General features: G+C 33.8%; 1 pseudogene; it reads right to left on the reverse strand.

Annotated features, from left to right (window-relative positions):
- Positions 1-273: 273 nt before the first annotated feature.
- LOC149795752 (uncharacterized) lies at positions 274-12,186 on the reverse strand (annotated as a pseudogene).
- Between the last annotated feature and the right edge of the window lie 2,296 nt (positions 12,187-14,482).

Raw genomic sequence — 14,482 nt, forward strand, 5'->3', positions numbered from 1 at the left:
ATGTGAGAAGTTAAAGGCACTGAAAACCCGTCATTGTCAGCTGACGATTTTGCAAGTAAAATCACTATGCTACCCCTTGCCATTTCAACTGGCTAGAACTTTATAAGTAACTTGAAATTCTGTACTGAAAATGTGCATGCTGCCATCATTTACACAGATGTACATATGGAGAAAATGTCATGATAATCAGAGATCACAGCCTGGGGATCTCTGCGTAATTTTTCATGGAACAACCGTCCTGCTTGATGCCAACAATAACTGCAATCTTTAGGGTCATCTGTTTTTAGAAAGTATCTCTTGATTTTGGCCCCACAAGTAAAATTTACAGGGTTTCATGAAATTATTTTGCGTCGTGTAAGACAGGGATCCCTTTAACCTCTGCAATCTTGAGTTGGACTGTTCGACCACTTGGGAATTTAATTTACAATACTGTGGATACGCCTTCAACTCGTAACTCGGACCACATGGTATAAATATAGAGAAAAACAAATCCTTAAATTAAGTAAACTCCAGAATATAAAATATAGAATGGACCCCAAAATTAATATTACAGTCTCTGTTTTCATAACAAAACAATAGTAAAACGTCAGAAAAAAGATGAACAGAATTTTCCACAAAATCAAGAGTAGTTTGAGAGTTTGTGTGTGTGATTTGGGTATTTAACGTATCTTTAACAATATTTATCAGAATGCTATGATGTTGATAGTGTATCAGTTTATAGTGATGTCTGACACTGGTGCATCATGCCACAGAAGCATGATATCCCATCCAGTCACATTATCCTGACACCAGGCCAACCTGAGTCCTAACACTAACCTCTTACTGCTGAGTGCTAAGTGAGGCAGCTGCTGGTACCAAGTCTTTGGTATGAAGTGTAGTTTGCATTGTACAGATAAAATTAATGCTATAACAGGATGGATAGCATAGAATGTTGTATAGGAATTCAATAAACAAAACTTCATTTAAATACATGTACCTGCATGATTTCTAAAATGCAAACTGTTCACTCAGAATGATGTGTCCTTGAAAAATACTGGATCCCTATTAAGGCTGTAAACATGGAGAGAGCAGGCATTATCGTAAACTACCAGTTTTGGAGCTGAAACAAAAATCACACTCATATACTATATCTGAATGATGGCTTCAAAATTATCACTGCTAATTTGTATATAAAGTATATGAATCTTAAGCATTTCTTTCTTAACTGCTTACCTATGAATGGTAGAAAAATGGCCGAATATTATAACCTTTGACAATGATCCATATTACATGGTATAAAAATTCAAAGAACTTATCCACAACACCATCCATATTTCCAAACGCCAAAAATTTGTTTCATTCTATAATTAATATTGTCAACAAAGAAAAGATTATTGAATGGTTGTTGTTAAAGGCATTATTAAATATAACCATCAGCTGAATAATGATTGAAAATATACATTTATATCTTGTCAAAGAAACAAAAGATCTAAGTTTATAACAGCCAATCACACAACTAACTTTTCCTAAATCTGGTCCACATGAGGGTGAATGGAACATCTGGTGATTCATGCACTTTCATTACCTGGAACCCGTAGCAAATTCCTATAAATTAAAATAAGACACTTAAATATTTTCTTGACAAAATCATGGGGTAACAGTACATAAACAAACTAAAACATGTACATGCAAGTGATTTAGTTTAAAATTATTTATTAATAACAATTTTGAAGAAATGTCGGCTAAAAACAATTAAAGATTAATTGAAACAGTGATAGATAAATTTGGTAGCCTTTTGAGCAAATAAGAACTCATTAAACTGGAATTTGGTGATACCCGTGTGCAGTTAATTTAAAGCCATTAACACATTAACCCCTGGAGCTTTTTGTCATTTTTGCCTGAAAATCGAGTAGGAAACACATTTTGAAAGCTATTTCTGAATAGACTCGAAAACACCAAATCCCCAGCCATCTTTCAGTAACATGCTACCTAGTTGTGTTAAAAACATCGTTATTTTTTGGCTATTTGACTCGCACATGAGCAGAGGAGTAAAAGTAGGAATTTTTTTTAATTTTTATTTTTTTGCTAAACGGAGCCATTATTTTTGTATGGAGACCATTCTTTATTCCAAATGCCCATCTTATCCTACCTTTTACAAAAGCTCATCTGTCTGTTTGCAGTTCATACCGGTTTGCCTTAGATCTGATACCAAAAAGTCTAAAATCCGGACACCAAATCAGATTCCGACCACAGGCAAATTTTGGGTTAAAATAATTTGGGTCTAAAAAATGAGGTTTTTATATCTGTATTTTGTAGTGCAACTAGATATTCCACATTCTTGGTATCATTGTAGAGCTACATCTGTCTACCTTTCTATAATACCACCCAGTTTAGTGTATCATGCATGACCATGACGCTACAGAGCTCGGCAGTAGGCTACTACCTCCTGCCCGTAAAGTCGTCGCTAGGGGTTAATGTGTTAAGACAATCTTCAGGTAAAATATACTCTGTTACATGATTCAATTTGTTTTTCTGACAATATCTTACTTATGTTTACCATGTGGGCAAAACAGTGTAAACACTCCTGGCAGCAGATGCGGATGTCCCTTGGCAAATTTGGAACAAATGTCCTTCAGTCTAGACCCTTTCTTATCTGCAACAAATGTTCCTCTCTTTCTAATCTGTGGAAGCTGAGGAAAAAATGCCAGATCATCGATATCTTCTTCATTTGGTAATTCTGATGGGCATGTGTTTTTAACGAATGGATCAAAACCTTTTTGTTTAAAATAGGGAAAGATGTTTTGTAGAGTGTCAAATGGAAAGTTCTCCTTCAAATTTGAAAGAAGGTTGAAAAATACTGGTATTTCTTTCTGAATTCTGGAAAGAGTGGTGTCATCTTCAAAGATAGAAACATGTTTTGCCAAAGATAAGACCCTTTCTTATCACTATCCTTGAAAAAAGTGTCCGCTCCTTGGTTCTGTTAAAAAAGAAACGGTAATATATTGGCGCCATTTCTGTGACAAAATGAAACAAAAAAGGAATGAACATTTGTTACTCAGGAATTAGAATCACCAATGATAGCATCAGATTTAAAATATATTTTAGTAAAACAAAACTTACTTTGTTATTAGAGTTGAAGTACTTAATGATTCTCAACCCCATAGTGTCTTATTGACTTATATACTGATACATGCACAATTAGAATTAAGCTTTATTTGTCTTGTATAGTGATAATTGTGAACTTGCAGTGCAAATCAATATTGGCTATTGAAAAAATAGTGTCCATGAAACCATACAAATCTGCTTATATAAATAATTATAAGAAATGATACTCATTCGTTTGGCTAAAGTGGAGAAAGTAACAGGCCAAAAATCATATGTAGGATAATACTTGTTACATTATTTATTATAATCTTGGTACGTTATAATATATAGATGACACTATCAATCAATACTGGGTTGCAACAAACCATGCCAATAATTTACTCTGACAATTACCACAAATAACGTGTTAATTATTTTCAAACGATTATTTGTGGAGACACTGTTAAGCAATGATAAGTGAATGAGTGCTCAAATGCTGTAATCGTTGACATCAACTCACACTGACCTATTATATTTCCTAATGACCTCAAATGGCATTTTGCCAGGTCTAATATAACACACTTTCACCAATAACAATGCAAGATATTTTTCAAAGATGGGGTAAAAGCCAATATGTCCATTCCAAATTTCTGGCAGATGGACAAACATCAATAAATGGAAACATACTCTCATATTATTACCTGTGTGCATCTCTAGCATAATATGGTTTGTCCACGGTGTTAACTGAAGACAGTATATTTTGCCAAGACATAAGTTCCTTTCGGAATGACACGGACGTTGCATCCATTACTACAGTGTCTGGATCTTGGCCACAGTGTGGGCATACAAAGGCACTGGAATAATCTATTTCAAGCAGATCCAAAAAGCTGTACCATGCTGATTTAAAATCACCATAACTGAGTTTTCCCTGAATGTCATGTCCAGCATCTGTGTGCATCTTACACAGGACTGTGTATTCTGTGAAAATTGTTGACCTGTGCAAAATAAAATTATAAACAAATATTCCAGTATTTGATTAAAAAGGAATGAGTAAAATAGTTTTTGATATCATTAATTATAAGGAGAGAGCAAAGGACAAGATATTAGCACATAGTTTTATTTTCATCCAGTTTGCAATTACTCAATTATGATATTAAAAATAGTCCATGTGGATCTTTGCTATGCAAAGTTCCAGGTGTATTTGAGTGAAAGGCATTTGTGCAAACATGGACCAGCACTGGAAAATTGCTTATTTATTAGCCATGCAAGTTGTGTTCTCCCGTTGTCTTGGTCATGTAGGAACAGTGTTAAAATTTTAACAACTTAATTTTGATTGGATACAGTGGCTTGCTGCTATATCCAATGAAATTTACAGAACCGCAGCACAGAAATATTTGCACGATATGCCAAGTTGTAGATGGGCTGTCATAGAGGAACATTGGCTAGCTCAGATGAATCCATGTGTTACAACTATAATATTGTACAAATTAAAATGTATTCGTGTGTGTGTGTGTGTGTGTGTGTGTGTGTGTGTGTGTGTGATTTGGATTTTTAATGTAGCTTTAACAATTTTTCAGTCATATCGCTACAATGTCTGCAGTGTGGCAGTTTATAGTGCTGTCTTGCACTGGGCATCATGCCGCAGACATGTAGCATCAGGTCCCACGCAGTCACATCATCCTGACCAGTCATAATACTAACCTCCTAATGCTGAGACAAGCGAGGCAGCTGTTAGTACCATTTTTGTATGTCTTTGGTATGACTCGGACAGGGATCAATAATACGAAATACAGCATCCGAGGTAGCCACTCTAATGACTAGGCCATCGAAACAGTACTGCATTGTTGTAATAATTGCAAATATTACTACAGAATATTGAGACAATTGCAAGTAAAAGGCAAATCCCCAACCCCAAGAATAATATTTAAACTGGATGCTTCAAAAAAAATTTTCTTCATCTGCTTCAGAAATGAACATGGAATCAATACAATTTTTGGCCAAAAGCATGATCTGTATATATAATTCTATGTATATGCAAACAATTGAAGATTATATCAAACATGACCAAGAAAACAGGTAGTTAATAACAATGATAATATCTTAAGCATACACATGCAGTTCAATAAAGGAAATGATTAAGAGTGCTTTCATAAACTTTAATACAGTAACATGAGTTATTTAATAAAGCTGCTGTGGCTGAAAAGGAAGAACCTAATTACAAGGGATAAAACCCCCAATAAAACGAATATTTTAATTAATACTCAGAGAATACGATATGCTTACTTTCCAGTTAAGAAGTAATACATGAATCTTCTAAGGACTTCATGACATATGATGTATCTACCCATATTTAGCACACATTGCTCCAGGCCATCCAAATGGAACGTTTTCTCACATTCCATGCATGTTTTGGAGAAGACTGAAAATTAAATATCACATAACTCTGTTACATTTCAATAAATACATGAGTCATTAGACACATGTAAAATGTTCATGTATTATTTAGTGGTACTGGATAATATAACAGGCTTAAGGATTATATGAGTAGGTAATGATAACATATTCTCAATGTTTACTCTTAATGGAGGGTACCTGTTATCTTTCCATATATCTGTACTTAACATTTCATATTATATTACAAACTTTCCCTGAAAATTTGAACTGTTGCACATGACACACTATTCATTTTCTCACGAAAAAGTCACAATAATTTAATTTGTGTGTATAAGAAAGCATTTTTCATCCAAACAGATGAAAACCATTCCACCAGTTTTGAGTAACAAGCTAATTATTCAGTTTTATAGTATGATGTAATGAAAGCAGTTAATTTAAGCAACAGGGTTGCATTTATGATTGGGTTAATTTAGGCACTGTCAAGAAGGAAAGAAACGGGGGCTAATTAAGAGGAATGAACAAAACAAAGGCTGGGGTGGGGAATCTGGTTATAGTTTTGTCCTCTCAGTATGCCATAAAAATTGAATTCAATAAGAAAGTGGAACAAAAGTAACTGATTCTGTTTATTTCAATGGTGCAAAAATAGAAAAAAACGATTGTCTCTCGTTAGCTCATCTTTTAAATCATTTGGGACCTTTCTTCATACGTAGCCTTAAAATACCATAACCAGACTGCATTTGCACCTACAGTCAATCACTCATATGCCCAGAAGAACCTTTTGAGATAGCACTAAATGTTTGAGCTTAACTGTCCCATGAAAGTAAAATGAAATTTCCAGTTAAAATTTCAAGTTTGCTTACTTTTAGCATTTAATATCTGGTGGACGCCAAATATGTTGGCCTGTATGTAGCTGCTGGATTCCTGCAGTCTAAGAGAGCAAACATCACTCAGCCGGTTGTCAGAAACGAAGATGACATATTCACCATCGTATTTGAATCCCTCTGTCAATGGTTTCTTATACTCAGCTTGCATTATGATGGAGGAATGAAATGGTATTATCTTTGACAAACATTTGGGCTCATATGATGATGGATGTGTGCTCCCACTTGTCTGACAGAGTTCTTCATGATGGGAAGAAAATTTCTGAAGGTGTATGCACTTGACCTTCATGATGGTTCCACAGGTCAAGCATTTAGTTTCTTTAGAGACATCGATTACACCATGACAATGTTCTATAACAATACAGAACAGCCCCTTCCTCACTTCTATTATTTTCTATGAAAAAATAAAATGTGTATATATATATATATATATATATATATATATATTAAAATTCATTGCATTTGAATATTCAACAATTTTGGTTCATATAATTTTTCAGTCTTTTCTTTATAAAAAATATTTAGTACCTACTTATCTGCACTGAGGACGGGACAATATTGTTATCACAGAAGGTTTACTGAATAATTCAATGTTTGTAACAGACACACAATCAAGGACATTTGTTATTCAACTGAAAATAAAAGTATCAAGTAAATATACAAGTTATAAAAGAAACCAAGCCATTATTTTCAGATCTCTAAGTTCAAGAAATTATGTTCAATTTACAAAGAAAGGAAATCATTACTGTATGAACTGATTTTTAAAAATAATAATGTTGTCTTAAAGTCCTGAAGATCAACATAGCCAATTACCCATATTTTATTGTGACATGTCTTTTGCATTATCTACTGATATTTACTTTATATTGGGGAGATGAGTTTATTGTTCAAAACATAACTTCCTCTCATTTACTTTTCAAAGATATTTTCAAATCTTACTAAAAGAAACACAATTATAGCCAACAATTTTAAGTGATGCATACCTTTTTATGATGAGGGAAATTAGGTATTAGATTTGAATGTAAACCATACACTTTAAGGTGGGGTTGGGCATGTTATTTAATACCTAACAAAATTTCAACTTACCTCTGCGTATGTATCACACTCATTTGTATCTTCTTCATTATCATCTTAAAAATGTGAAGCGACTTAAAAGCAAATACACACTCTGAACAATGCAATCATTTTCATATTTTTCTACATATTACCAGACAGTCCATGATGCGATCATTGGGCATGGTGACAAACAGAAATTTTATCCGGAAATGTAATATTCATAAAACTGAAAATACTACAGTGAAGAATTTGTAAACGAAAACTCAAAAGTAAATATAGCAAATAGTCTTGATAATGGGTTAACATATATTACAAGATTTACTGAATATCTAAATAAAACAATAAAATTAGGTTGAAAATGAACCATTTATTACAAATTCATGCAGTTGGTAATTATCTAATAAATGTCAATTTGGTCAGCTTTAAATTTTGGCTATTTACTTATTATTCATATCTGAATGTGTAATTGTTCTGAGTTTCGTTGATGTAATGTTAATGTTGTACATGTGTATCACCACTGACAGAAAACAATTTAAAAGCTTCACTGTTTTACAGAAATCAGATTACCAGAAGTTATTATATCAGTCAGTTATTAATGCTAATGTCTCAGATCAAATGCAAATACATGTGTAACTAAAATAAACACAAAGTAAGGATGGGCTGTCAATCTAGGTCATGACATGACTTATTTATAATATCATTCTCTTTTTACCCTTACAACTTAGGTTTCACAGTAATTTGCAATACTGATTGGCACTTGGAATATTATTTATATACCTATTGAAAGAGTCGGAAAAATCTGGTTTACTGCATCGAAGGGGTCTAAAATGGTTGTCAATGTGCTTATGTGGATGCATCCAGGCACTCTCTCAAAAATCTGAAATAAAAAATGTGTCCTTACACAAGTGAACATAATTTGTTACAGTAATCCAAGCCACTGAGCTGCTGAATAATTAGCAAGGGATCAAACAATTTAACCATGATCAATGAAGTGGGCAATAATAATAGGAAAAAACTGTCTGTAATCACATAAATAGGTAATTATAATAACTGATTAAATATTTATATTTCAGAAACAACATATAGTGTTTGACAAATAAAACTTTCCATGTAAAGTATGAGTCATTTTACATGGGGTAGAACAAATGCAGAAACACCACTTACATAACTAAACTGTAGTGGTACATAATTGTTCCAAGTCATAACATCAGTAATGCACAAAGAATTGATTTATACGAGGTTTCTCCAAAGCTGAACAAAAGTTGCATAGCCCAATATTATTTTGATTGTAAAGCTACAATTCCTAGTGACACACTGAACTTGACTTTGATATATAACACTGTTTCCAATTGTGAATTGTTATTTTAGTAAAATTCTATGAAACTGCATGCATAACAGAAATGGGAACAACAAAAACAAAATGGACCATGTAACTGGGCAAAGTTATTGCTATATCTCACTTTCTTGTGACAATGTCAGTATTGGAATATGCATCTTTAAAGTGGATGACTTGATTGAAATTGCAGAGATATCATTTTTATTTTTTTACCACTGTATGGTACATGCATCCTTTCTCCACAGCATTCTATAAATTCGGATCTAGTTACATCGCAGGTGCATTTATATATCCAATGCATATCGTCATTAAAAGACATCCCCTTCTTGTTGCAAAAAGAAACTTCACTGTCTGTGAAAAAAAAACAACAGACCGAAGATCTTTGATAACAGTTTAAACTTATAAAAATGAATACATTATAATGAACGTAATAACAAACAAAAGTCGTATTGAAACAAATCATAATCACAATTTATTTTTGTCATGTGTCTTGACTTTGATATCATGATCAAAGCAGTGAGCGGTTGGTAAAGATTTACTAGGAGGACATGGCATTAAATTATTTATTATAACATATATTAGGGTCCTGAGAACATGGTCAAGTGGCATGCACATTGTGTATGCCAGATGTAAACAATGTAATTTTGCTATATCTTGCAAATATGATGCCTATACATAAACAATATTTTGTTAGTGAACAATGTTCACATAAATATAGAACAATAATATACAAAGGACACAATCTGTGAATAAACATACATACAGTATTATATAATGTTTTCAATACATGTATAATTGACAAAGTATCACTAGTTTAAAGTAGCTTATCTCCTACTAGCAAAACTCATTTCCAATTATTCATTCTTTTAGCAAGATGTCCATCATAACAGAACTATTACCTAATTTAAGGCTCTGGAAGCAGGAACTTGGAGTATGGAGTACTAGGCTACACAAATCTAGAAAGATTAAAAATTTAAAGAAAAATTTACCTTAAGGGCCATCTTATCTTTGTCAAAATCCTGCAACATAAATCTTTGGTAGGTCTTGTCAATCATGAAAAGACCATCAGACTCCTTTAAAAGATTACTATACATTTCTTCTAATGTAAGTAATATCTCAGTAGTTGAATCCTCCACTTCTGTCTGCAATAAACATTCAACATAGAAAATAAGACAAAAGGAAATAAAATATAGAAAAATTGGTAAATACACGTCATCTATTGATATAACAGTAAATGTTTACATTTTGATGAGATTCTGCAAAAGAAATTTTTATTTCTCACATACAAACACATACGGGATAAGGGCACTTTTATACGTGTAATTAAATTTGTAAAAGAAGAAATATGCAGCAGCAGACATTACTCAAATGGACTTAAACTGTAATGAGTTAAATATATTTTTACAATCCTAAAGCATGTTGGGCAATGAAAATAGTATCTTACCTCAGTTTCACATGGTACTGCATCTGGTAGTGTCAATGCAACAGGTTTCACTGCAGTCTTTGATGGCATGCCTGATGTAATACCTGGTGTTCTACCCTTCTTTGTTGAATCTCTACTACCGCCTCCCTTTAGATCAACAATTCTGCTGAAGTCATACTTTTCCTCACCGACACGACAACAATTTTTCATCAAGTCTGATGCTCTGATTCTCTTCTGCAAATAATTAAGATGATCTGAATTTAAATATTTACACACCAAATAAAAATGTGCCATATGATTTTGTACTGCAAAATAGACTGATACAATTGGTTTTTTTAAAAACACAAATTCCAAAATATCCAATTATGTCAAACGGATGTGGGTAGGTAACTAGTGGGAAATTTTTAAGCACTGATGCAATATAGTCCTACAATGTAAGACATAGCACATGGTGGTTTTGTTATAGTGCTATGTCTTACTATCCAAATAACAGCCATGTATAGCATGGTCCGATGTTGTTGACTTCGGAACGAGTAGTCAAAGTTTCAGGAATATCTCACACATTCAGCAGCATATATCAACACTCTTCCACTAATTTATGTGTAATTAATATATTTACTGTGCTGTCTTCATCCTGGTGGAATGAAAATATCACACAAGCACATGGATGCATTTTCTTGTTCCGTTGACATACATTTAAAAATTTTGCAATGCGACGGTAGTCGAGGTATGCCAAAGTATGTTTAAGTAGGTTCATGTGACGGATATGTTTCTTGAACAAAACGAAATGTTATTTTACAGTTCCAATTGGAATAATATATTTTTATTCGTTTCGTTAAAGAATAGAATTTCAACTTAACCCGATTTCGGCATTCATCGCTGTCCAGTCAATTGAAATGGAGGCCAACGAAACTTGAAAACAGGTCCATTTCTTTTGTGAGAATTTTAATTTATTAGAGATAAGACACCAGAGTAAGTAAAGTCTGACCAAAACATTATGCCTTTACTTTGCAGAAAAGCGCCATTATTTTAGTTGCCAGTTGTGAGATATTCCTGAAGATTTTACTTTCGTTACGATGCTAGTCAACATCAAAATACACTACACAACCCTGTTAGTTAGGCAGTAAGACCCTGACGCCCGAAACATAAATATCACTGTCAAGGTCTTACACATAGGACTATGCTGCAATACAGCATTTAAAGGAAACATCATGACTTGGGAAAACATTTTGAGGTTATCACCGACTTCAGCAAGGTATCAGCAACCAATAACTGACATTATTGTAGACGGAGCCTGTAACTTCATTTTGGTACAACGCAAACAAAGTGAATGATAACTTAATGAACAGAAAAACATATCGGGAGTGAAACAAGCCATATAGTACGACCGGTTGTCTTTAAAGACGGAAATAGCAGAAGGAAATCGAGGGTCATGGGTGTAAGTTACGAAGTATTTGGAAGTTACGTACCTTCTCTCTTATATATTATGATAGAGAGGGTCCTATGTCAGAACGGGTCATGGGGGTAATCTAAGGCAGTTTTGTCACTCTGTATGATGTTTTTTCCTTCAGATTATTATTATTATTATTATTATTATTATTATTATTATTATTATTTTCTCAACATCAATCTCGCGTCGAGCACCTATGCATAAATGCACAACTCCGGTACTGTTCTGTCAAGACAAATTACGTCTAGAAAGCAGATCAACAATCCATGGAGCCATGAAGACAAATTTTGTCCATCAAAACTGATATGCAATTCGATAACTTGAGACTACTCATTGAAGACAAATTTTGTCTAAACAGCTATTCTCAGTTCATTCAGCAAGGACAATTTTGTCAACAGAACAGATACACAATTCAACAAGACAGGTTGTTCTATGAAGACAACTTTTTGCCCATCAAAACAGGTTTACAACTTAATAAATTAGGACAATTTCATAAAAAACAAATTTTGTCTAAACAAATCAAATTTTGTCTCTATTCTGCTACCTAATTTCGAGATGATACCTTTTCAACCAGAGTTGCCATTTTTGTTGTAACTAAAATTGCGCATGCTCAAAGTTAAGAATCAGTTTTGACGTCACTGTTCTGTGCGTTCCGTTCTAAGACATTTTCTGTCCACTAATATACCTCGCACATTGTTTTAGAGGCACTATGTGTCTCAGATTAGTTTCTAATGATCTGTTTTAAAACATACAGTTACAAAACAACACACACAAACAGCACCACACCAGACTTTAATGACAATGGCAAGTCACTTTAAAATAGGGGCCCCGAGTGGCCGAGTGGTCTAAACGCTCTCCGTTACGGATCACTGCCATCTCACCTCTGTCTGCGTGGGTTCGAGTCCAAGGCTCGGCTAACGTTGGTACGTGGGAAAGCCTGCCGGTAGCTTCTCGTGGGTCGGTGGTTCTTCCCTGGGTTTTCCAGGGTTCTTCCTCCACCAGTTATACTGGCCGCCATGTATAGCCTATCATGTGCTGAAAAATGGCGTTAAACCCTAGAACAACAACAACAACAACAACACTTTAAAATAATAATGATAACAAAATGGGGATGGGAGTGGAAACTTTCACCCTGGACATTTGCAAAGTAAAACAGAGTTCGATCCTAAGTTTCAAGCATGTAAGGTTCTAGGCAAGAAATCACTCACAAGCACTATTGTTTGCAAGTATTGACATGAGAATGGAAACTGACCTAAGTACCGGGTGGGAATGGAGTACATGGTTCATAAACAGCATGTATGGACAACTCGAAAAATATGACAAAACGAAACAAAAAACAACCTGATGTGAAAACGATAACAATTCACACATGAAATCCAAAAATGGGAGGACATGGGATGCATAAATCACAAACCACGACCTTTAGAAACGCAAAACAGGGAGACACCTCCAACTCTTTACCAGCATTAGCTGGAACGGAGTCATGGGGTGCTAACATAACTTTAGTACATGTGTTAGGATTTGTTGGATTTTAAATAGCGAATTTGGGCCACTGACTGTTGGGGGGGGGGGGGGAAGGTGCTGGTGTCCTTATAGCTAGCTCATTCTAAATGGCTTTTCCGGAGGGGGGTGTAGTTTTAAGAGTTATTTGGTTTGTTTTTCTTGTGCAGTTTTCCTTTCCCGAGTTTAAATTATAGTTCAGTAATCCAAACCTGCTTTCTTCTACTTTCCCTAGCATTATAAATGAAGTCTATCAATTCTCTATACAAAACTTTGTTATTTTATGGGTATAAAGAAGATTTTTCGGCTATAATTCACTATCGCTGTAAACATCAGATCCATGCACTTTCCCTAGTGAGGAATTTGCTAATTGTGAGCTCATACTTGGTTAGCAAGCTGACGATGTTAGTAAAATAGAGTTGGGTGCACAGCACGTGTTAACAACCAATGAGGCCTTTATACATTCTTAAATATCTGGCCAATCAAACAATGTAGAGAGAGAGAGAGAGAGAGACAGAGAGAAGAGAGAGAGAGAGAGAGAGAAAGAGAGAGAAAAAGAGATAGAGATAGAGAGAAGTGTTGTAAATATTTTTAGTATGATGAGAATACAATATTTTCTGATTTAAAAAATGGTATACATTAATGTGATACTGCTTTCCACAAATTCATATAGTGAACCAACCCATATGTTTAGTAAAAGGGGTTGGGGTTATGTAGAGATTAACTATGAAGAACATACACCAGATTGTTATTCTAAACATCAGACTCCTCCAAAATAGAAAATAATATCAACATGTGATTTCCACCAGAAGACTTCTTATGATGTCTTGTTGGCCTTAAATAATAATGATACCAATCTGGATTCCAATATGTCCACCACAGCAGTTAAATTGAAAATGGTGATATTGTTGAAGAATATCAGAGATGGTTTCCACATTCAGCAGTTACAACGAAGTAATGAAATTGATGTCAAAACAAAATATCAGCTTATAGACTGTTACTGCCTTCATGAGAATATTTTTTCGACTTTATTTATAAGTTATCTTTTCTACATAATATCTTTTAAAAGAAAACTATTTTAGCAAGATTATTTGAAAAAGGATAAAAAGTTATTTTAATATCATTTTAAGATAATATATTTTTTAATAAATTTGTTGCCTTGCTGGCCTTAAACTTAGATAATTTTAATTTTTCCCAGCATTACATTACTGTTATGTTCTAGTAAATGTGTTTATGGTTTATATAGGTAATACTTAAACAATTTATATTTATATTAGGATAATTAATAACATTGAATGGAGCAAGTACAGTATATTAGTGTAGTTATTAATAAAAATGTTCCTACAGGGTAATTTGCTTAACAGGAGGGCAGATTAGGT

Source organism: Sinohyriopsis cumingii, chromosome 7 (assembly GCF_028554795.1).
Source record: "Sinohyriopsis cumingii isolate HCF-2022 chromosome 7, ASM2855479v2, whole genome shotgun sequence".
In the NCBI taxonomy this organism is placed as follows: Eukaryota; Metazoa; Mollusca; class Bivalvia; order Unionida; family Unionidae; genus Sinohyriopsis; species Sinohyriopsis cumingii.